Consider the following 23,959-nt stretch of genomic DNA (forward strand, 5'->3'; position numbering starts at 1 on the left):
ACTCCTCAGTGTTTTTGGGGTGTCCTCCCTAATTGTGCATTAATATTTCTGGCTGTCAAAAGTCATATCTGTCAGCAGTATCTACTAAATAATTTGTAGCACACCTCAGTGTTTTTGGGGTGTCCTCCCTAATTGTGCATTAATATTTCTGGCTGTCAAAAGTCATATCTGTCAGCAGTATCTACTAAATAATTTGTAGCACACCTCAGTGTTTTTGGGGTGTCCTCCCTAATTGTGCATTAATATTTCTGGCTGTCAAAAGTCATAACTGTCAGCAGAATCTACTAAATAATTTTTAGCACTCCCCAGTGGTTTGCGCTCAGAATGGATTCAAAGCAGTCCACATATGATCTAAATGAGCAACCAGGTTCTGTCACCAGTCCTGATGTTAGTGTTCCCAGTACGTCATCTGGCCAAGGCGATGTCAAACAACAGAGTGTTTTCAAATTAGTGCAAAAAACAAAAACCCAAAAAAATTTTACTGTATTGAAGCGAAAAAGAAGTGTAACTGAGCAAAAGTTAAGTGACGATAAAAAAAAAATTGCAAGCATGCCATTCTACACACGCAGTGGCAAAGAGAGAATGAGGCCTTCACCTTTGGCTATTAGTGGCAGATCCCAAAAAGTTACCCAGCCTACAATTGGTGCACAACTACTGTTACGCGTCAAAGCCGAGCTGCAAGATAACAGTGAGGCATTACAGGAGAATATTTGCTCTGATTCACAAATGACAACAATCCCTGTGGAGAGTCCATCCAACAGTGGGATGTCTAATCGTGACCATTCTGTTAGTCTACCCATAAAGAAGGGCCCTTTCAGCAGTTCTGCTGATGTGTGCCTGAACAGCCCGAGTGTAGCCGGTGATACACCAAGTGAGGATGACACTTTGTCTTTAGAAGAGGATGTGGGGGAGATTTGGGTATCCGACGATGAGGATGCGGTTGATTGTGTAAGTCCTGCAGCAGTGTGGCACCAGTGGGAGCAGTTCTGGCATGTGAGGTTCTGGCACCAATATGCACTTTCCAAACACAAGCAGGGATGACGCAGGGGGCAGACCACAACAGTTTGACATCTGGGCTGGTTTGAAGGATTTGTCAAAAAAATGTGTGACCTTGACCATAATTCCAACCAATCCTACTATTAACATGCAAAGGATGGTGGAGGGCCTATCAGGGATTAAACTGTATTTTTCATAATTTTCACTAATAATGTTTGGGTGTAATATACACCCAAAGACGAGTGCTCAATTGCTAAGAGTCATTGATGGAGAGGAAGACAAGCAGGCTTGTCTGTAGAATTTGCAGGCAAATTGTGCTGCGTTATATAGGTAACACCCAAAGAGAAGAGCTCCATTGCTCCATTGCTAATTGTAATTGCTGAAATAGAAATAATAGGGCTGACAGTCTTGGTCTAAATCTGCAGTTACATTTTATTGTACCATAGCTCATTGCGAAACTGGAGAGGTGGCAGGGTTTAGTGATAATCTTCCTCCAACAATACTAATTCATCCCAATATCCCAATATCATAGAAGTCTGTGTAGTATGATGTAATTGCTGATAATGGCCTTCCAAAGGGAATGACTAGTTGATTTTAGGGCAGAGCTGTCACGGTTTTTGGGCAATTCTTTTACAGCACAGCAAATATCAAAATGTTTAGCGGACTCATCTGCATCACCACTGGGTGTCTTGGGAAAGCAATTTCTTTTATTACAAGCAGTTGCCAGAGAAACTGAAGGAGAAGACGTCCCAACAAGATGTTGATAAGTCTGGGATCCTTGCAAAGAAAATTAAGTATTTCATCTACAATTAAAATATAGTTAGCACATTTACTTTGTTTTATTGCACACTATAATTTTATGTAGCACCTTTTCAAAATCTATTATTAAGGCAATCACTTGACTCAAGCTAACTGTGTCTGCACTTTCTTCACAGGTAACTACTTCGCTGGACTAAAGTATATTCCCCTCAAATGCTAGTCTTCTTGCAGCTGCTGTATTCTCCTACATGCTGTTGCAGAAACCACAAATTGACCCTAAATGTTTATGGACACAAACAGCATCTCCTGCATGTCATTTTTCAAAAGTTCTGTAACACCAAGTTGATAGTGTGTGCAAAACAGGAAATGTGATGGAATTCAGCCCCGCTGTAATGCTGGACCAATATTGGGGTCGTAATCAGAAATGACATATCCTCAGGAGACTCCAAGCAGGATTAGCCATCTTTCAATGACATCCCTTAGTTTTTGGAACAGTTTGTCAGCTGTATGCCTCTTAGTGAAGCTGCTGATACACAGAGTAGCCTACTTCTCAAAAATGTGATGCACCTGGGTACATGCTGCTGCTGTCCATGCTGGGGAAGGCGAAAGACCAACCCAGTGGGCTTTCACAGTCATATAATCTTTTGTTTGCCCAGTTCCGCTTGTACACATATCTGTGGTTAAGTGTACAGTGGGTAGAATACCATTTTGTCACCCAATAATGACATTTTTAGGAACTTTCCGGTACAGGAGAGAATAAGCTTTTCTAGTAAAATGGTATAGTGATGACATTTGCTAACAGGGACATAACACCTCAATTAAATGTCTTAAACCAACTGTATTAATAGTGGACATTGGACACAGATCTAACGCTAGCATAGTACCCAGGGCGTCTGTGATCCGCTTTGCGACTGGGTGACAGGTTTCATTCTTGCTTCCTCTTGCAGAGGATTGTTTACTTGCCAATTGTTGGGGGGGAAGATTGCAGGTGCTGGGATGTAGATGAGAGAAGGGAGGTAGATTATGCTGGAATGCTTGTTGTTAATTTTTTTTTAACCAAAGTTTCTGATTTTCCCAACAGTTTGCCAATAACTCGCTGAAAAATGACGAAACATGGATGAGGATCCCAGATGGTTAAGGTCCCTACCTCTACTGAGTGTGGCTTTCAAAATGTTACAAATGGATAGACAACTCTTGCCAGGATTCGTGTAAAAATAATTCCACACTTAAGAGGTGGATTTTTGGTCTTATGCCCAGGCATGACAATGGCCTTTTTGTTATCACTGGCAAGAACTGCAGCAATTTTTCTTTTCAAGTGTATGAAAATCATATTGTGACATAGGAGGTGTTCAAAATTGAATAAAAAATGACTGAAAATTAGTGTTACTGAGGTTAATAATAATGTAGCTACAAAATAATACCTAAATTATGTTATTTTAGCACCAATAAATGTAATTTTTATAACAAATTGCAAAACAAAACCAAACAAAACCAAAACCAAAACCAAAACACGCAATGGCGGTTTTGCAAAACCAAAACCAAAACCAAAACACGACGGTAATCCAGATCCAAAACCGAATCCAAAACCAAAACACGGGGGTCAGTGACCATCTCTAGTTTAATGTAATAAAAGAGGGGATTGTGAGAGTATAAAATAATTGATAGTTATTAAGATGTACAAATATATGGTAAATGCCTTAAAAGAACTATATAAGACTACGCTTTGAAGGAAAAAAACAAATGCTTCCTATGGAACAAGACAGCAGCAAGATGCCAGACTGAAGCAAGCAACTGGCAGGAAAAGCATGTAATGCTGAACAGAGGATGTGGGCTTATATGTATATTTGCTGAGCTAAAGAGATTTCCTTATATGTCCTTGTTGTTAACCAGTTAATGCTGGTCACTATGTATAAATAAAGGATCAGTTTGCATGGACCCTCAGAGCTGATTTTGAAACTGCAACACCTCGTTTGTGTTTTATTCTTCACTCTCCTGTTAACAGCAAAATACCACATAGGAAATCAGGTTATCAGAGATCAATAATGAGGGCACCAAGCCTTGGTACCCCGACAGAACTGGAAGTGTTTTCTATGGTAACAGTTTTATGTGTTGTTGAATGGTGCAGGGAAGGTGCTGTTGTAGGATTTGACAGGTATTTCTGGTTTATAATTTATAATGCAGAAATTCCTGTCAACAGCTTTATAATGTACTGTTTCCTTTATAATTTATAAAGGGAACAGTGCTTACTAATTGCAACAATGCACTTAGAAATTAGATCATGGTCATTGCTCTTTGTATAGTATATGTTTGTTTGACTAGGAAAGGATTACTTTTGGGAACCTGATCTGCCTAGAGAATCCAGCCTCTTGCTGAATCATCATCATCATCATTTATTTATATAGCGCCACTAATTCCGCAGCGCCGTACAGAGAACTCATTCACATCAGTCCCTGCCCCATTGGAGCTTACAGTCTACATTCCCTAATATAGACACACACTCACACACAGACACAGACAGACAGGGAGACAGACTAGGGTCAATTTTGATAGCCGCCAATTAACCTACTAGTATGTTTTTGGCCTATGGTTGGTTTAGCACCATGACGGGGGGACCCCTTGCTGCTGGTTTTCCTGCTATAGGGCCACCAGCCCAGGCAGACAAAGCCTAGTGCTGGTAATAGTAAAGTCAGAGGGACCCCATGCTTTTTGTCTCCCCATGTTTGCTATTGCCAGCCTAGGCTGGTAGCACTAAAGTTGGTTAAACTGTTTGTTTTTTTTTGGGGGGGGGAGGTCACGCCGTTTTTTATTCATATTATTCTTGTAGACATTTTAACTGTGTAGACAATATGAACACGTAGACATTATGACTGTTGACATTATGGTGTACACATTTTCGAATGTCGACAATATCAATATAGACATTTCATATCAAACCACGCCTTTTTGCTCCATAGTTAAGACAGCTGCTTGTGCCTGTTGTGTATTAATTCTAACTGTCATTTTGTAGAATGTACTAAATAAATGATAACTAGATTCTGATTGGTTGTTATAGGCAACATCTATACTTTTTCAAACTCGCAGTTTAGTAAATATACCCCCTGATGTTTTTGCCATCAAAAGGGTTTGTTTTCTGATTCACACTATATACTAATAGGGTTATTTGTTTTAGGGTTAACCTAAAACAAATAATATGGGGGGTGGTACTGGGAGGAGAAGAAGAGCACTAGGTGTCAATCTGACACCATGTCCGAGAGCTGGATTAAGGCTCTGGGGGGCCTAGGGTACTTTAGACAGGGGCGTCTCTATGATGTAACATGGTTATCATTTTAGTCAAATACACAGGTAATACTGTATGCACTACTGTTATGTGCACGCAGCTCTGCCTTCACAAGTAGTACACTGTGGAGCTGGACATACCTCCCAACTGTCCTTCCAATCAGACCAAAGAGAGACAGTCACCCAATTTCAGGACTGCCCCACCAGAGTAGGACAGTTGGCAGGCTGTCTTGCTCTCTCCTACCTGTTCTTGGCATTTTCACCACCTGTGGCTGCTAATGTCTTTAGATCAGTTGCTGCTTTTCTGGATCATGGAATGTTGGGGTCCCTATTTTAGAAAAAAAATGGGTACATGAAATTTAGAAATCTCCAACCTGCCCCTGAGGTAAATCAAAATAGCACCCATGTTATATAGTTAGGGCTCTCTCCAGCCCCAAAATAAATAGTATTCACATTTGATAAATAGATCTATTTTCCTCCAACTTGCCTCGATATCAAATTAATAGCATACACATTTTATTGATAAACCCATTTCCCTCCCTCCAAACAGCCCCAGCAATAATTTAAATAGTATTTACATTTAATAAATATAACTATTTCCTAAAACAATCCCAGGCATTAAATAATTCATAATCACATTTAATAAATATACCTCATTTTCCCCAAACAGCCCCACAATCAATTAATAACTCCTAAACCATGCCATTAAATTAAAGGTCCAATTAAATTCATAGGCCGACTATTAAATTGCCCCACCATTACCCCACAAATAAAATAGCACTCAATAATTAGCCCCCACCTGCACACCACAATATAATTAAGACCAGCCTCCCTCACACACAATACATTCATTTACTGGCACCCTCACACACAATACATTCATTTACAACCCCTCCCCCCCCCGACTCCCCCACTTACCTGGTTCCATCCGCGCATGCTGTGCAGTTTCTTCACCTCTTCGCACATGGAATGGCACCTGTCACGTAGTGTGCATCCCATGTGACACCAATAGAGGTGCAGTGCATGGGAGGGATGGATTATAAGGATCCGCGGTAAGTGAGAGAAGGTGGCTAGTCCCAGGGGGCGGGTCCAGCCACCAAGTAGAGATTATAGATACAGGCCCAAAATAATCTTTTTCTGTCTAGCCCAGTCCACCCCTGCTTAAAACCTTTAGAGGATGCCTCAATAGGCCCTACTAGGTACATTCCTATTTTTCCAAAGGGAACACCAACAGTGGGGAGAGGAACCAGTGGCTGGATGTTTCGTAGCTGGTCTTTGAAAATCGGAACAGGCTGCACAAAATTTAGCTACCTCTGCATACATAAAAAAACCTTGCCATGATCCTATTCATTTTTATCCCATCCCAGGTGTTCACCCTAAGGAACTGGGTGGGCCAAAATCAACACCTGTTTTCTAAAACGGTTGAAAACAGCCAATTGTCCTATAACCTCACCTGCTTCTTTAAGCTTGTCCTTTACAGTAAAATATATAATTTTTCAAAATGAAACAAGGGTAATTAAGCTCTTTTACACTATGCAACATTTTCTCATCAGCAGTCACAACATTTTCAAATGCCCTTTTAAGCGCTGGGTCTTTTCTTTGGGCTGCTCTGAGGTTAGAGAGGGGCGCAAGAGTTAAAATCTTATTAATATAATGCAAACCAAAGTCATCATTGCTATTAGTATAAACAGTAGATGTTACAATGCTCTCTCCCACCAGAGTTTTTGTGAGGCCCAGTGCTTGTGGTCTTATCTTCTCTGTCACTGTGTTTTAGGGTTTTTTACTCAGCTTAGAAATAAATCAGGCACTCAGTGGCTGAATAAATAAAATTTTTCCTCATAGTTCCACAAAGGCAAGAAAGTATGCCCAATTATGGCCTAGCAAAAGAGTAGCTGGTAAACAAGGACAAACCCCCACCCTCAACTTATCAGTCTCACTTTAATAGTTAAAAAGAGACCAGGGGGGCGTGACTTGTAAGCCGACATGACCGGACTCTTCTGAGAAGAGCTCCGGTGGATAACTAAAGAAAAGACTTGATTCGGGTGATCGGAGAGTGGCGCAAACAACTGGAACAATTCCCACAGCACCTTAGGGCTCCGTGTACCTAATTGTGGTTTGCCCTGATGATTTACCTGGATATCGGAGGTCAGCTTTTTCCCCGGGCCCGCATGGGCCCGAACACGCTCAATGATAGCAGCAGCCACTACAACAGCAGTGACCCTTCATTCGTGGGTTCTGACTCCTATAATCTGAACTCAGGCAGCCTGGACCCATTAAATACTGCTGTAGGATAAGGTTACCTAGTTCTGGGATCAAAAGAAAAGAATTCTGGCGCGAAAGGCACTAGCCGGCGAGAGCAGGTGAGAGAAACTAACTTCTAAATAGGAAGGATAAGAAATTAAGCAGTATAAGGAAGAAGATAAGAAAGGGATACAATAAAAATACAAAAAAAAAGAAAGAGTAGAATTAGTATATATATAAAAAAACAAAAATGCCAAATATGCCCTGCATATTTGCTCTCAAAGGGCTTGATTCATCTGGGCGTACCAGGACTATTGCACATTACTAACATAAAGAATACATATTTTGGCTGTCCTGGACACTTTTGCAAAGTTGAATCTCAGCAGTGGACATGCTAGTAGCCCCTCTAGTGGTTTGAAAGAGCATTGCAACAAAACCTGTGATTTAATTAGAGATGGGCGGGCTCGGTTCCCTGAGAACCGAACCCACCCGAACTTTGTCTATCCGAGTACCGAGCCGAGCAGGCTCGGTACTCTCCCGCCCACTCGGAATCCAAATTGAGGCCGAACGTCATCGTGACGTCGTCGGATCTCGGGGCTCGGTTCTCGCAATACTTGAAAACTATAAATACCCGCCTCCACAGCAATCCATCTCCATTTGACAGAGGGAGAGAGCAGGGTGTAGTCACAGGCTGATTAGAGCATGGGCAAGTTTACAAGGCAGCGCCGCTTTAAATTTAAGCGCTGAAGACGCCGATCTCACCGGAGTTGAAGAATCCGGACATTGATACATTTACCCCCTGGGCTGGTTTGAAGGATTTTTCAAAAAAATGTGTCACTTTGCCAATAACTCCATCCAATACAAGTATAAGTAAGCAAAGGATGATGGAGGATTACTTTCAGGAGGTAGTTGATATGGAAATGTCAGACAGTCCCTTTCCTTACTGGGAAGAAAAGCATTTGGAAACCCATGTACAAACTTGCTTTGCAATACTTAAGCTGCCCACCCTCCAGTGTGTACTCTGAACGAGTGTTCAGCACAGCAGGGAACTTAGTCAGTGATCGCCATAGAAGGTTACTTCCCAAAAATGTGGAGAAAATGATGTTTATAAAAATGAACTACATCTTCTACGAGGAAGGCCTTCACCATCCAAGACATCCAAGCACTGACTGTACTCTATTGGCAGATTCAAGCGGCGATGAATTGATAGTCTGTGATGATGACGTGCACACTGATGAGAGTGAGGATGAAGCTGAAGATGATGACGATAACATCTTTTTAAAACTTTCTATGTAAGTGTAGGGTGCAATCTACCCCCAAAGAGGAAAGGGACTTGTGGCATTTCCATATCACGTACCGTCTTGAAAGGCTGCTGTTTGGGCAATTTGCCCTTAAGGGTAGGGTGTCATACACAGAGTGACCCCAAACTGTCTTTGTCCATTTCTCTTAATATTGTATAGTCTATAACGGCTGAATTTTTTGGTATTTTATACAAGTGGAGGTGGGCCTAGAGAGACAAAAACCAAACTGGCTTTCTCCATTTCAATAATATTGTACAGTCTATAACGGCTGAATTTTTTAGTATTTTCTACAAATGTAGGGGGGCCTATAGAGACAGAAACCAAACTGCCTTTGTCCATTTCTTTACATATTTAAGTATAAGTGTAGGGTTTAATATACATCCAAAGACGATGGCTGCATTGCCAATATTCATAGATGGAGAGGAAGACAATCTGGTTTGTGTGTAGAATTAATGAAGGCCTACCAGGAATGAAACTGTTTTTTGGATAATTTATTAGCTTTACAATTACATTACTTATCCAAGAAACAGGTGGAGCACTAAATTTGGTTATTTTAGGCCCAAAAACATTGATTTTTAATTAAAATAGCAAAACAAAACCTAACAAAACCAAAACCAAAACCAGAACACGAAGGTAATCCAGATCCAAAACCAAAACCAAAACCAAAACACGGGGGTCAGTGAGCATCTCTAGATTTAATACATAAATGTGATCTTAATTGCAAACATAACAGCAGAAGCAGAAAATATAACACAACGTTTCAAAACAACTGGCTCTGAAATATCTTCTTTCCTGTGAAGCAAATAGGAGAGTATTTAATCTATATTTGTGAATATCCTGAGATGTAGTACTCAAATGTAACTGGGAGGGAGTGTTGCCCACTCTGCCTAAAATTGATTAGGTCTAAGCTAAAGCTGTCTTTCTGGAGAACTGTCCTTTGATCTATATCTTCTGTAATGGATAAATTTGTTAATCCACCCGCGAGTGGTAAGCCACAGCGTACTGATTCTGAACGTAAAACAGGTGCAAAGAATGTTGGTCAAGGTAACAAAATGAGTGATAAGGATACTGGTGACAACTCAAATACTAATCCTTCATCTCCACTTTGTGCCAACCACATAGCGTCGGATGCGCCAGCTCTGTCCTATAAATCAGTGGTTCGGGCCATCAAGGAGACTATGGAGCCATTAATGCAACAGCAGATGAGCACTCTTACAGCTGCCATGCAAGAGCTTAAGGACCAGGTCTCACAGATCACTAAACAAGTCCAGGTAAACGAGCTAAGAATTGGAGAAAATATGCGCGATATTGGAAACCAGAAAACTCTCACAGCTTCGCTACTTAAAACTCAAAAACAAATACTGAATAAGCTGGATGACTTGGAAAATAGGTCCAAGAGAAGTAACTTACGGCTGGTAGGTCTATCGGAAACAATCAAAGGCCCAGCCCTTTTAGCATTTGTATCTAAAGAGTTACCAAGGCTTCTGGGGATAAGTGAGGATTTTGCCAGTATGGAGATTGAACGTGCGCATAGACTGGGGCTGCCAAGAGAAAATATGAAGGAACGGCCGCGCATGGTCATTTTCAAATGCCTCAACAACACGCATAAAAATGCTCTTTGGATGGCCTCAAAATCATCGGGCCAGATAAAATGGGAAGGTTTCCGCTTGCTGCTCTTTCAGGATTACTCAGTAGAAGTTTCTAGGGCACGGAAAGAATTCTCCACAGCTTGGTCCGCTTTGGTAAAGAAAGGAAAAAAGTTTGCTCTTTTGTACCCAGCATGCCTGAGGATCTTTGAAGGCCCAGATTATAAGGACTTTATGACTACGGGCGATGCGCAAGCTTATTTACAGGAACTGGAAGTGGAAGCTGAGTCAGCAAGTCAAAGAGACTGATTAGGCTCTGGACTTACCATCGTCATGTTCCAGCTCGTCATCATATTTGAGTTACCGCGATAAATGGTTTAATTTCCGTAGTCACGTACATATGCCTTTCTGATCTTATTCTGTTTAATTTAATTGTATCTAAACTTTTAGAATGTTAGTTATGTACATTTTACGTGGCAGGAAACTTTGTGAGCATAATTCGGTCTATTTAAATAGACTCAATACTAGATAGGCTTGAGGTTATTAGGGTACTAATGTTTGAAACCTTGCAAGAATGTATCATGCTCAATAATGCCACAATGATAATTACTGTTATGTTTAGTGTTATAGTATCGCTCATCTAAACTGTATTTTGATCTGATGTTATTTCTAAGCTTATACCCTAGCTACCATTTCTAGGTATAACATATATGTAAGTTTTAGTACGGAATTTACCCCATTGTATTGTATTACATTAACACGTAAAGATAATGGCAACCGTGGGTTTTTACCGCTGAATGAGTGCCCCCCCTTCCTTCCATTTTAAACTCACTATCCCAATACTATGTCTGGGATGGTATTTCTCATTTAAATTGTAATGAATATGTCAAGATGGTGTGCTGACTTCCTGCACACTAAAATTCTTGGAGATCACAGTGACTATGCTGTGCCACACTTACTTTATTCACACCCAATGTTTATGTCCCCACCCCTACCTTACCTCAATGGTACTTGTTCTTCTTTAAAGTTTAGACAAAACATTAACAAAAAAAAAAATAATAATAAAAATAAAAAATAAATAAAAAAAAAATAAAAAAAAATAGGAGATTACCAGATCAATCGTCAAGTTAGAGATTGGGGGAGGAGAGACCAGCATACAAGATGCTTTGTAAGATGTCTGAGGTTATGTCAGAGGTATTCCTTTTTTAATACTTACCATCTAAAGGTTATTGATATTATTTGTGAGCATATAATTGTGAAAGTCAGATGGCTGCGTTAAAAATTTGCTCATGGAACGTTGGAGGCATCAACTCGCCTATTAAGCGGAAAAAACTGCTAGTCTAAAGCAGATATAACCATACTCCAAGAGACCCATTTAACTGATGCAGAGCATGATAAACTCTCTATGCTGGGACATAAAATTTTGGTATACGCCTCATACAATAAGAAATCAAGAGGAGTGGCAATCCTATTCAGGAAGAACCTTCAGGTGGATATTCACCGTAAGATAACTGATAAAGAAGGGAGATTTGTCATAATAGAAGCTACTATCAAGGGCTCCAAATATGTAATTTGCAACGTTTATGCCCCTAATACACAGTCTAAAACATTCTTTTTACAATTGATTGACAAACTTTATACATACTCAGATTCATCTCTCATAGTTGGTGGAGACTTGAATATGGTGGCCTCTAGACATTTAGATAGATCAGCTCCCTTAAGACAGAAGAGAACTGGCGGTCAAGTGGGCATAAAGTATATAGTTGACCAGCTGGGGTTGTTTGATGTGTGGAGAGCTAGACATCCAGTCGATTTAGAGTTCACATGTTTATCAGCAGCTCACAACTAGAGATGGGCGGGTCCGGTTCTCCGAGAACCGAACCCACCAGAACTTTGGGTATTCGAGTACCGAGCTGAGCAGCTCGGTACTCTCCCGCCCATTCCGAATCCAAATCGAGGCCGAACGTCATTGTGACGTCGTCGGATCTCGGGACTCGGTTCTCGCGATACTTCAACTTTATAAATACACGCCTCCACAGCAATCCATCGCCATTTGACAGAGGGAGAGAGCAGGGTGTAGTCATAGGCTAATTAGAGCAGGGACAGAGAATACAATATTGTTCTTGCAATTGCTCTAACCAAAATCGCTAGTGCAGAGAGGAGGATAGAGGTTTATTATTTTTTCTTCATATTTGGCACTCCCCAGCGCTTTTGGGGTGTCCCCCATAATTGTGCATTAATATTTCTGGCTGTCAAAAGTCATATCTGTCAGCAGTATCTACTAAATAATTTGTAGCACACCTCAGTGCTTTTGGGGTGTCCTCCCTAATTGTGCATTAATATTTCTGGCTGTCAAAAGTCATATCTGTCAGCAGTATCTACTAAATAATTTGTAGCACTCCTCAGTGCTTTTGGGGTGTCCTCCCTAATTGTGCATTAATATTTCTGGCTGTCAAAAGTCATATCTGTCAGCAGTATCTACTAAATAATTTTTAGCACTTCTCAGTGTTTTTGGGGTGTCCTCCCTAATTGTGCATTAATATTTCTGGCTGTCAAAAGTCATATCTGTCAGCAGTATCTAGTAAATAATTTGTAGCACTCCTCAGTGTTTTTGGGGTGTCCTCCCTAATTGTGCATTAATATTTCTGGCTGTCAAAAGTCATATCTGTCAGCAGTATCTACTAAATAATTTTTAGCACTCCTCAGTGTTTTTGGGGTGTCCTCCCTAATTGTGCATTAATATTTCTGGCTGTCAAAAGTCATATCTGTCAGCAGTATCTACTAAATAATTTTTAGCACTCCTCAGTGCTTTTGGGGTGTCCTCCCTAATTGTGCATTAATATTTCTGGCTGTCAAAAGTCATAACTGTCAGCAGAATCTACTAAATAATTTTTAGCACTCCTCAGTGTTTTTGGGGTGTCCTCCCTAATTGTGCATTAATATTTCTGGCTGTCAAAAGTCATATCTGTCAGCAGTATCTACTAAATAATTTGTAGCACTCCTCAGTGTTTTTGGGGTGTCCTCCCTAATTGTGCATTAATATTTCTGGCTGTCAAAAGTCATAACTGTCAGCAGAATCTACTAAATAATTTTTAGCACTCCCCAGTGGTTTGCGCTCAGAATGGATTCAAAGCAGTCCACATATGATCTAAATGAGCAACCAGGTTCTGTCACCAGTCCTGATGTTAGTGTTCCCAGTACGTCATCTGGCCAAGGCGATGTCAAACAACAGAGTGTTTTCAAATTAGTGCAAAAAACAAAAACCAAAAAAAAATTTACTGTATTGAAGCGAAAAAAGAAGTGTAACTGAGCAAAAGTTAAGTGACGATAAAAAAAAAATTGCAAGCATGCCATTCTACACACGCAGTGGCAAAGAGAGAATGAGGCCTTCACCTTTGGCTATTAGTGGCAGATCCCAAAAAGTTACCCAGCCTACAATTGGTGCACAACTACTGTTACGCGTCAAAGCCGAGCTGCAAGATAACAGTGAGGCATTACAGGAGAATATTTGCTCTGATTCACAAATGACAACAATCCCTGTGGAGAGTCCATCCAACAGTGGGATGTCTAATCGTGAGCATTCTGCTGATGTGTGCCTTAATAGCCCGAGTGTAGCCAGTGATACCCAAATTGAGGATGCCACTTTGGAATTAGAAGAGGATGAGGGGGAGATTTGTGTAGGCGACGAGGGCGCTAATGAGGATGTTGATGAGGATGAGGTTGTTTGTGTAAGTCCTGCACCAGTGGCAGCAGTTCTGGCACGTGACAAGAAAAAGGCCATTGTCATGCCTGGGCATAAAACAAAAAAATCCACTTCTTATGTGTGGAATTATTTCTACCCAAATCCAGACAACAATTGTATAGCCATTTCTAGTGTATGTGAAGCCACAGTCAGTCGAGGGAGGGACCTTAACCATCTTGGAACCTCGTCTATGTTACGCCATTTAACGAGAGTTCATGGCAAAGTGTTGGGAAAAGCTGAAAGTTCTTCCCAAAAGAATACAAGCACTCCCTCATCAGCTAAGACCCTCCGCTCACCGACATACCGACGGCTACAAATTACACCCACCACACCATCCTCATCAATATCCTCAGTAGCGCTCGGAGTTAGCCCGGCATCCCACTTAAGGCTGGATGACTCCGGCACTATTATTGATTCCTCTGAAGAAAGCGTTAGTCCTGCTGCTGCTGTTGCTGCTGCTGGGGGTGAATTGTCATCCCAGAGGCAGGTGAATAAAATGAGCAGTCCTACATTTCAGCAATTAACTGTGAAACAATCATTTGCGAGGGGAAGCAAATATGACAGCAGTCACCCAGTCGCCAAGCGAATCACAGACGCCATGGCTGCAATGTTAGTGTTAGATCTGCGTCCAATCTCCACAATAAACGCAGCTGGTTTTTCACAGTTAATTGAGGTTTTGTGTCCGCGTTACAGAATTCCATCGCGACACCATTTCTCCCGTAAAGCTATTCCACAACTATACCAAAAAGTGTGTAAAAATGTAGAGATTGCGCTGAAAAATGCCATTCTGCCCACTGTTCACTTAACCACAGATATGTGGACAAGTGGAAGTGGCCAAACAAAAGACTATATGACTGTGACAGCCCACTGGGTTGGTCATTCACCTTCACCAGCAGGAACAGCAGCAGCATGTACACCACTACGTAACATTTGTCACAGGCAGGCCACTCTTTGTATCACCGGCTTCACTAACAGGCATACGGCTGACAATTTGTTACGCAAACTGAGAGATGTGATTGATGCATGGCTTATACCACTCGGACTCTCCCCAGGGTATGTCATTTCAGATAACGCCAACAATATAGTGCGAGCATTACAGCTGGGTGATTTCCAACATATTCCCTGTTTTGCTCACACCATCAACTTGGTGGTGCAGAGCTTCCTACGAAATAACCGTGAGGTGCAGGAGATGCTTTCGGTGGCCCGTAAAATTTCAGGCCATTTCAGGCATTCAGCCACAGCATGTAGGAGATTACAGCAGCTCCAAGAGCAGTTTAACTTGCCCTGCCACCAACTTAAGCAAGAGGTGGTAACTAGGTGGAATTCCACCCTGTAAATGCTTCAGAGGATGGAGGAACAGCGCAAAGCCATCCAAGCATATTGCACAAGTCATGACATTGGGAAAGGAGGGGGGATGTATTTCACTCTTGCACAGTGGGGAATCCTTTCAGTGCTGTGCAAGGTGCTGAAACCATTTGAAGTTGTGACATGTGAGGTCAGTGCAGACTCTGCTAGTTTGAGCCAAGTCATTCCTTTAATTAGACTATTGGAAAAGCAGCTTGAGAAAATGAAGGAGGAGCTGAAAGCAAGCAATTCAGCAAAGTATGTTGGCCTTGTCGATCAAGTACTTAATTCGCTTCACAATGATCCTCGAGTTATTAAGATCTTGAACTCGGATCAGTACGTTTTGGCCACTGTGCTTGATCCAAGTTTTAAAACCTACATTGAGTCTTTACTTGTAAATGAGCGAGATGTGAACTTTTGCAAGGAGCTATTGCTCAGCAAGTTGGCCGCTGAACTGGGCCTCGGCTTGACGACGTGTCCTCCTTCACTTTCTCAAGCTGTTGCTTGTAAAAAATTAAATTTCCAAAAAAGAAGCAGGGAAGACACAGGGGGCAGACGAGAACAATTTAACATCTGGGCTGGTTTGAAGGATTTTTCAAAAAAATGTGTCACTTTGCCCATAACTCCATCCAATATGAGTATAAACATGCAAAGGATGGTGGAGGATTACTTTCAAGAGGTAGTTGATATGGAAATGTCAGACAGTCCCTTTCCTTACTGGGAAGAAAAGCAGGCCATTTGGAAACCCATGTACAAACTTGCTTTGCAATACCTAAGCTGCCCACCCTCCAGTGTGTACTCTGAACGAGTGTTCAGCACAGCAGGGAACTTAGTCAGTGATCGCCGTAGAAGGTTACTTCCCAAAAATGTGGAGAAAATGATGTTTATAAAAATGAACTACATCTTCCACGAGGAAGGCCTTCATCATCCAAGACATCCAAGCACTGACTGTTCTCTAATGGCGGATTCAAGCGGCGATGAATTGATAGTCTGTGATGATGACGTACACACTGATGAGGGTGAGGATTAAGCTGAAGATGATGCCGATAACATCTTTTTAAAACTTTCTATGTAAGTGTAGGGTGCAATCTACCCCCAAAGAGGAAAGGGACTTGTGGCATTTCCATATCACATACCATCTTGAAAGGCTGCTGTTAGGGCAATTTATCCTTAAGGGTAGGGTGTCATAGACAGAGTGACCCTAAACTGGCTTTGTCCATTTTTCATAATATTGTACAGTCTATAATGGCTGAATTTTTGGGTATTTTATACAAGTGGAGGGGGGCCTAGAGAGACAGAAACCAAACTGGCTTTTTCCATGTCAATTAATATTGTACAGTCTATAATGGCTGAATTTTTTAGTATTTTATACAAGTGGAGGGGGGCCTAGAGAGACAGAAACCAAACTGGCTTTCTCCATGTCAATTAATATTGTACAGTCTATAATGGCTGAATTTTTTGGTATTTTATACAAGTGGAGGGGGGCCTTGAGAGACAGAAACCAAACTGGCTTTCTCCATGTCAATTAATATTGTACAGTCTATAATGGCTGAATTTTTTGGTATTTTATACAAGTGGAGGGGGGCCTTGAGAGACAGAAACCAAACTGGCTTTTTCCATTTCTTTACATATTTAACTATAAGTGTAGGGTGTAATATACATTCAAAGACGATGGGCTGCATTGCCAATATGCATAGATGGAGAGGAAGACAATCTGTTTTGTGTGTAGAATAGGCCTACCAACGAAGAATTAAACTGTTTTTTTTGATGATTTATTACCTCAACAATTAGATTACTTGTCTCTAAAACAGTTGGAGCACTAAATTGGGTTAATTTAGGCCCAAAAACATGGATTTTCCCAAAAAATAGCAAAACAAAACCAAACAAAACCAAAACCAAAACCAAAACACGCAATGGCGGTTTTGCAAAACCAAAACCAAAACCAAAACACGATGGTAATCCAGATCCAAAACCGAATCCAAAACCAAAACACGGGGGTCAGTGACCATCTCTACTCACAACACACTTTCTCATATAGACTATTTCCTGATCTCACACACTTTAGGCAATAAAACACTATCAGCTGGTATTGAACCAATAGGTCTCTCTGACCATGCCATGATTTGGATTAAAATAGAAAGACAGACCCCATTAGGTAAACACAAGCAATGGAGATTCCCAGCTAAACTTTCTAATTCCAATAAGTTTCAGGATATGTTAAAACTAGCATGGGACGAATATGTACATAATAATGAACAACATGCCGATGATCCTATGTTGTTCTGGCAGACTGCCAAAGCAGTCCTGAGGGGGGAGATCATTTCGTATATGACAAAATATAATAAAGATCAGCAGAAGACATATCTGGAGGCTCAGCGTGAACTGACAGATTCCTTTGAGTTATATAAAGGTCAGCCTACCGCAGAAAAAAACCCCCAAATATAAACAAAAAACAAATACACTTTGATCAAGTAGTGCAGCAGCAATGTACACGTCAGGATATGGCAAGTAAATTCAATTTTTATAAGTTTGGCAATAAATCCAGTAGAATTCTTTCAAATTTATTAAACGGTACCAGGCTAAATAGTAATATTTCATCATTACAGTCGCAGGATGGATCTGTTAAGTATAGAGGGACAGAAATTATAGAGATCCTAAGATCATTCTACTCTAATCTTTATACCCAGGACCCAATTGATACAAATGCACAAGACTTATTTAGGGTAAAAAATTATTTACCTGAATTGACAAAGTTACAAGCAGACTCCTTAATTCAGCCCATCTCTTCTGAGGAGGTACTACAAGCGATTAAGCAATTGAAATCTTTTGAATCCCCAGGCCCGGACGGGTTTAGTGGGGAATTTTACAAAATCTTACAAGACAGAGTTGTAGTTCTGCTGACAGATCTCTTCAACTTGATACTCCTGGAAAACAAAATCCCACTTTATTTTAATAGTGCCATTGTCAAGGTACTCCCTAAACCAGGACGGGACCACGGGTTACCAGGATCTTATAGACCAATATCACTACTTGATGTCGATTATAAACTATTTACAATGACCAAACAGGTTTGTAGATGGGGGCGACATTCAGTAACCAATGTTAGAAAGATCTTGAGAGTCCTCCAGGCCTTGGAGGGTTCAGGGAAGGAAGACCCGGCCTTGTTACTTTCCCTAGATGCCGAAAAGGCATTCGACCTGGTAACATGGAAGCACTTATTCACAACGCTGCACAATACATCAACACCCTAAAAACTCTATATCATTCACCTAATACGCAAATCCTGTCCAATGGTTATTTATCAGCTCCATTCACAGTGGAAAGAGGTACCAGGCAGGGGTGCCCATTATCCCCGTTATTATTTGTGCTGGCGCTAGAGCCTCTTGCAGTGGCATTAAGAAAAATTCAGATTACACGGGCATAAAAATATGGAATCAAGAAGCTAAGTTAGCCCTTTTCGCAGATGACATGCTACTGATGGTGTCTAATCCAGAGAAATCAATCCCTACTATTCTGAGCATAATTCAAATGTTTAGGAATTCATATTCCAGCTAAGCTTAAAAAATGTACGGAGCCAATTATCCAGCTGTTATCAAACAAATTTCAACACTCTTAACCAAATGGCACGATCTCCCACTCTCCCTCCTAGAACGTAATGCGGTCATAAAAAGTGTAATTTTTCCAAAGCTGTTTTATCCAATTCAAATGCTTTCTATAGGATTAAATGAGATAGACACACATGTTTGCACAAAGTTTTTTTCCAAATGTATCTGGCATTCTAAAAAAACTCTGCATAGCAAGAAGCAAATTGATTCTTGGAAAAGCACAAGGAGGAATTGGCTTGCCAGATATAAATTCATTCACGCATGCAGCTCTATTTAGATATATCACTGACTGGCTTTTTCAGCGTAATTGCTATACTGAAAAAGAATTAGAAAACGCTCTATTTTACCCATACTCCCCGGCAGCACTTTTACATCTGCCTAAATCCTTGGTACCGCCACAATTAATTAAGAACATCTTTTTTAGGGATACACATAAAGCATGGATCCATATTAACAAGAAATATAGTAGAGACTTCAAAGCTACCAGTTTACTTCCGATCTGGGGTAACCCTGCATTTCAACCTAGTTTAGAAAATGTCAATTTTCTCGCATGGCGTGACAGACGGATAATGGCAATAAGGGACATATTTGATCCGGGTGGCAGGATCTATTCCTTTGAGCAATTAAGGGAAAAACTAGGGATACCAAACTCTCCGTTTTTTTTATGTATCTCCAGCTTAGGCATTATGCAAATTCAAACTTAGACCCGAGAAAATCTGTAAAAAACCCAGATAGCTTGGAAAGTCTGCTCTCCTTTTTGAAAAATGTTAAATTTAAAGTTATATATATATATATATATGCAGATTTATTATCTACACAAAATATAACCTCCCGGAATCGAACAGTGAAGGCATGGCAAAAAGACATCACCAGTATAAATGAGCTAATCACTTTAACTCGCCACTTTGAATCTGTTTGTAAATCATTATCTACTGCTCATCTCCAGGAAGTACACTTAAAGGTGATTCATAGAGCATATATACCACAGTCAAGATGTTGTTTTATGGTTGAAGGAAAGACAGAGCTTTGCCCAAAATGCAAATCCCAAAGAGCGAACTGGTTACATAATTTCTGGGGCTGCAGAAAGGTTAGGAAATTTTGGTATAAGGTTGTTAACTTTATTAACCACTCATTCAAGATACGGGTTGCATTGGCCGCAGAACCTCTTCTGTTGGTTGATTTCAGTAGTTGGAAAGACTTGTTACCCTCCTCTGAGATATTAGCTGCTCTGACAGTAATAGTTATGGTAGCAAAGAAATTGATTCTGCGATATTGGACATCACCAGTGTCCCCGAACCTGGGGATACTCAAAATCGAAATTTTGGATATTATTTATTTGGACAGAAGAGCCACTCTCCCGGACATAGAAAAAGGTGGGGTGAGGTTTCAGAAGAAATGGGGCATCTATATTGAATCGTTGGAATCTCCAGTCCAACAAAACATTTATAAATTATTTGAATATACTACTTGGTATTTACTTAGACAATTAAGCTAATTTTGGCCTGACCATAGAGATAAGCCTAAACTGATCGAAGGGCTCTGTTTTTGTTCTCTTGGAGTTTTAGGACTTGAACTCACTCTGACGGTAGAGAAAGTTACGAGAATAACCTCCAGATTCAACCCCTCCATACTCTCTTAAAGACACAGGCAAATATTAGGTTGGAAAAGGAATGATCTGTTCTGATTGTCTGACCTTTGCTAGTTAAAAAGGCAACTACTTCCCCCCTCCCCTTCCCTTCACTCCTTCCCCTGACCCTAAGATTCCTTAAAAAAAAAAAAATATGTTTTTCTTTTTCTTTTCAGTCTTGCTTTTAGGTTGACAAGTACCATTATCACTAAGTCAAATTCACAGATGTATGAAAATAAAGATATACATAATGTTGATGTATAATTTTGAAAGTCTTGAATGTATTTGAATGTATCAAAATAAGTGATTGGTATTTTATACTTTGTACTTGTTATTGTTATTGTCATTTTTTCTGAATTCTGAGAAAAACGAATAAAAAAAAAGATTTAAAAAAACAAAAAGAACCCAAAGTGGTAGGATAAGTCTGAATGTCCCCATGGATACAAACAATACTTATAGGGTTAAGATCTGCAATTCTCTCTGGCAGTTCTAAGCCCTGTATTAAGGTGTTACCAGAATCAGTCCACTATGCCCTTAACCATCTTTCTCTCACCCTTCACCAGTACCTGTGTTACCGGTAAATCTGGACTAGTGGAAACAGTAGTAAGCACCTTTGAAAATGAACAGTCCAACTGCAGCCAAAAATGGTCTTGTTATGTAATTGACCTCCATACGATGAACAAACTGGCACCAGAGGCTTCGGATTATTCCTTAAAAAAGACGTTCTGGGTTCCAGAAAATGTACTGCAAGACAATTTCCCACTGATCCGTTACCTTGGCCCAAAAGAACACTGACATGCAGATAAACAGGTAGTTACTAGATGGGTCTTACCCAGGGCCGCTTTCTGTAAAGCGGATGGAACTCTGACACCTTCTACCCCGTTGCTGACTTTCCCAGGTAGGGTAGGTGAGGACTGTCCGAGCCAGTGAGCGATGACAAGGGTTCCACACATCCATCCGCTACCAAGGCATTTTCAACTAACTGCTGATGCCAATTTCTCTGTCCTATGAAGGCTTTAAGAAATAAAACTGATGAACTGCTCCAAGACCAAGGTCTCCACCAGTTGGCTGCTGTATGAACTTTTGGGATAAGACACTTGGCTGCAAACAAAGCTAAATTCTGCGCCAAGGCTCTTGGCCAACTATCTGTATGAGAGCGCTCTGTCTGGAACCGCATCACCAGTAAAGAGTGCCATATTGGCTATCTCAGTCTCCCCTGTTAGCAGAGGGGCAGGTCAAATAATCCAACAGTCTCTGGGTCAAGTCTGAGTGGTGGCCACTTGCTCAAAAGTGGTCAGGAAAGCTTCAACATCATCACCAGACCTAATTTTAGGAATTGCAAAAGGTATTGAAAGGTGAGCAGAATCAGCTTCTACTCCTTATCTCAGCCTTCTGACCTCCTCCTGGTGACCAATCCTCTCCTCCCAGAAGAGCATATAGAGTAGATTTATTTGTTAATTTTGCCATCTGCTCCATTTGGGACTGTTGGCGATGCTTCTGCATTCCTTGTTCTTGGAGTTCCTTAAAATGTACCAAAAACTGCTCCATCACTGACTCCATACTTGCTGCAAGTCTTCAAGGCAGGATTCAACTTGATCCCACTCTGACACCAACTTGTCATGGGTTATAACATCATGTCACCAGACAAAATCTTTAGTTGGAGTTAAACAGGAGCTTTATTTTGAGGATCCATAGCACAACATAACAACACACACAAACAGCAAACCAGAGCTATGCACAAAGTACATAGTATCTTGGTTCCTTCATTGGACAGGTATAAGACTTCCGTTATTCCCAGTCACCAGCCAAGACTAGATTCAATTTGAGCCCTAAAATATGCCCAAACTCCTCCCCTATGAAGAATGAGTGGGACTTCCACCTTCCTTTTCTCAAATGTGGTATTTTCTCACCCTGCCACGTCTTCCAATGATAGTCTTTAAGGAATGTGCATTCTGATTGAAACAAATAAAATAGTTAGAGATATTTTTAAGATACTCCTCTGATTGGATCCATCTTGCCCCACACTAAAATGGGAGAAGATGTATTCATACTCTCTGACTCTGTCCTTCGGGGAGTAGGAGGGGGCGTGGTGACATCTTTGCGTAACCATATATTCAATGCCGTGAATTTCGACAATTTTTTTTTGATCCGGGTTGAATGCCTACTCTTCGAAATTCGGGAAAGTAGGCAAGTATGTGTATTATTTCAATGTATTTATTTTATTGACACAGTGTGTATAGTTTTGTGCATGCAACAGGTACACTTATTTCTAAGGTAGTACTGTATGCTTACACCAAAACAGGAACTTACATGTAAATTAGCATCCAGCCTCAGCTAGGTAGGTAACGGAGAATGTTGGAACTTTGGCCACCTCATTCCTTTGCTAGCAGGCGATCCCTCTGTGTCTCTGTGTGTGTCAGAGATCATAGGAACACTGTCCAAATAATTGAAATATGTACAGTCATGGCCAAAAGTTTTGAGAATGACACAAGTATTGTTTTTCACAAACTTTGCTACTTCCAACGCTGGTATCTCAAGTGACATATACCCAAACTGTTGGCCAAGAATAACATCTGAGATACACACTGTAACACACACTGAAGTTTTTTGCTAATTACATACCATGGACTTATACCGTACTATTCTCATGTACGTTTAAAATCCATACCTGACTGAATAAGAAATTATCTCTAACCAGCAAAATTTAAGCCCTCTGTCTGGACTGCCCACAGAGATAATCATCCAATTAACCACAGGGGGAACAGGAAAACATATACAGTCATGGCCAAAAGTTTTGAGAATGACACAAGTATTGATTTTCACAAAGTTTGCTACTTCAGTGTTTTTAGAACTTTTGTCAGATGTTGTTATGGTATACTGATAAAATGACAAGCATTTCAGAAGTGTCAAAGGCTTTTATTGACAATTACATTAAGTTTCAATATTTGCAGTCATGACCCTTCTTTTTGAAGACCTATGCAATTCTCCCTGGCATGCTGTCAATCAACTTCTGCTGCTTCTGCTAGAGGAAATCTTGCTCTCTGGTCGACTTCCTTTACTTCAAATTTATCCTCTCTTTCTATAGCTCTGCCCTCTTCCTCATGAAATTTCTTTAAATCAATCATATCTTCTCAATCCTCCAATCCCCGACGATTTTTTGCCACATTCGAATCCCCCCAATCCCCCCATCCTTTTTCTCTTCCAAAATTGAGGCCATCAGATTCGATATCTCCTCCTCGCCACCATCATCTCTCCACTATCCTTTGCCTCCAGCAACCAACTCTAGTGCTCTTTCTGCCCTTTTTTGGGTGAAGAAGTCCATATGCTCTCCCCTGTCTACCTGTCACCTGAATTCCATCCCCTCTCACCTCCTTTGCTCCCACTCACCCACTGCCTGCTTCTACCTCCCACACCTCTTAAACCTGTCACTCTCCACTGGCATCGGCTCCTCATCCTTGCCTTTATCTCTCCCATTCTCAAAA

The sequence above is a fragment of the Mixophyes fleayi genome, chromosome 4, assembly GCF_038048845.1.
Source record: "Mixophyes fleayi isolate aMixFle1 chromosome 4, aMixFle1.hap1, whole genome shotgun sequence".
NCBI lineage: Eukaryota > Metazoa > Chordata > Amphibia > Anura > Limnodynastidae > Mixophyes > Mixophyes fleayi.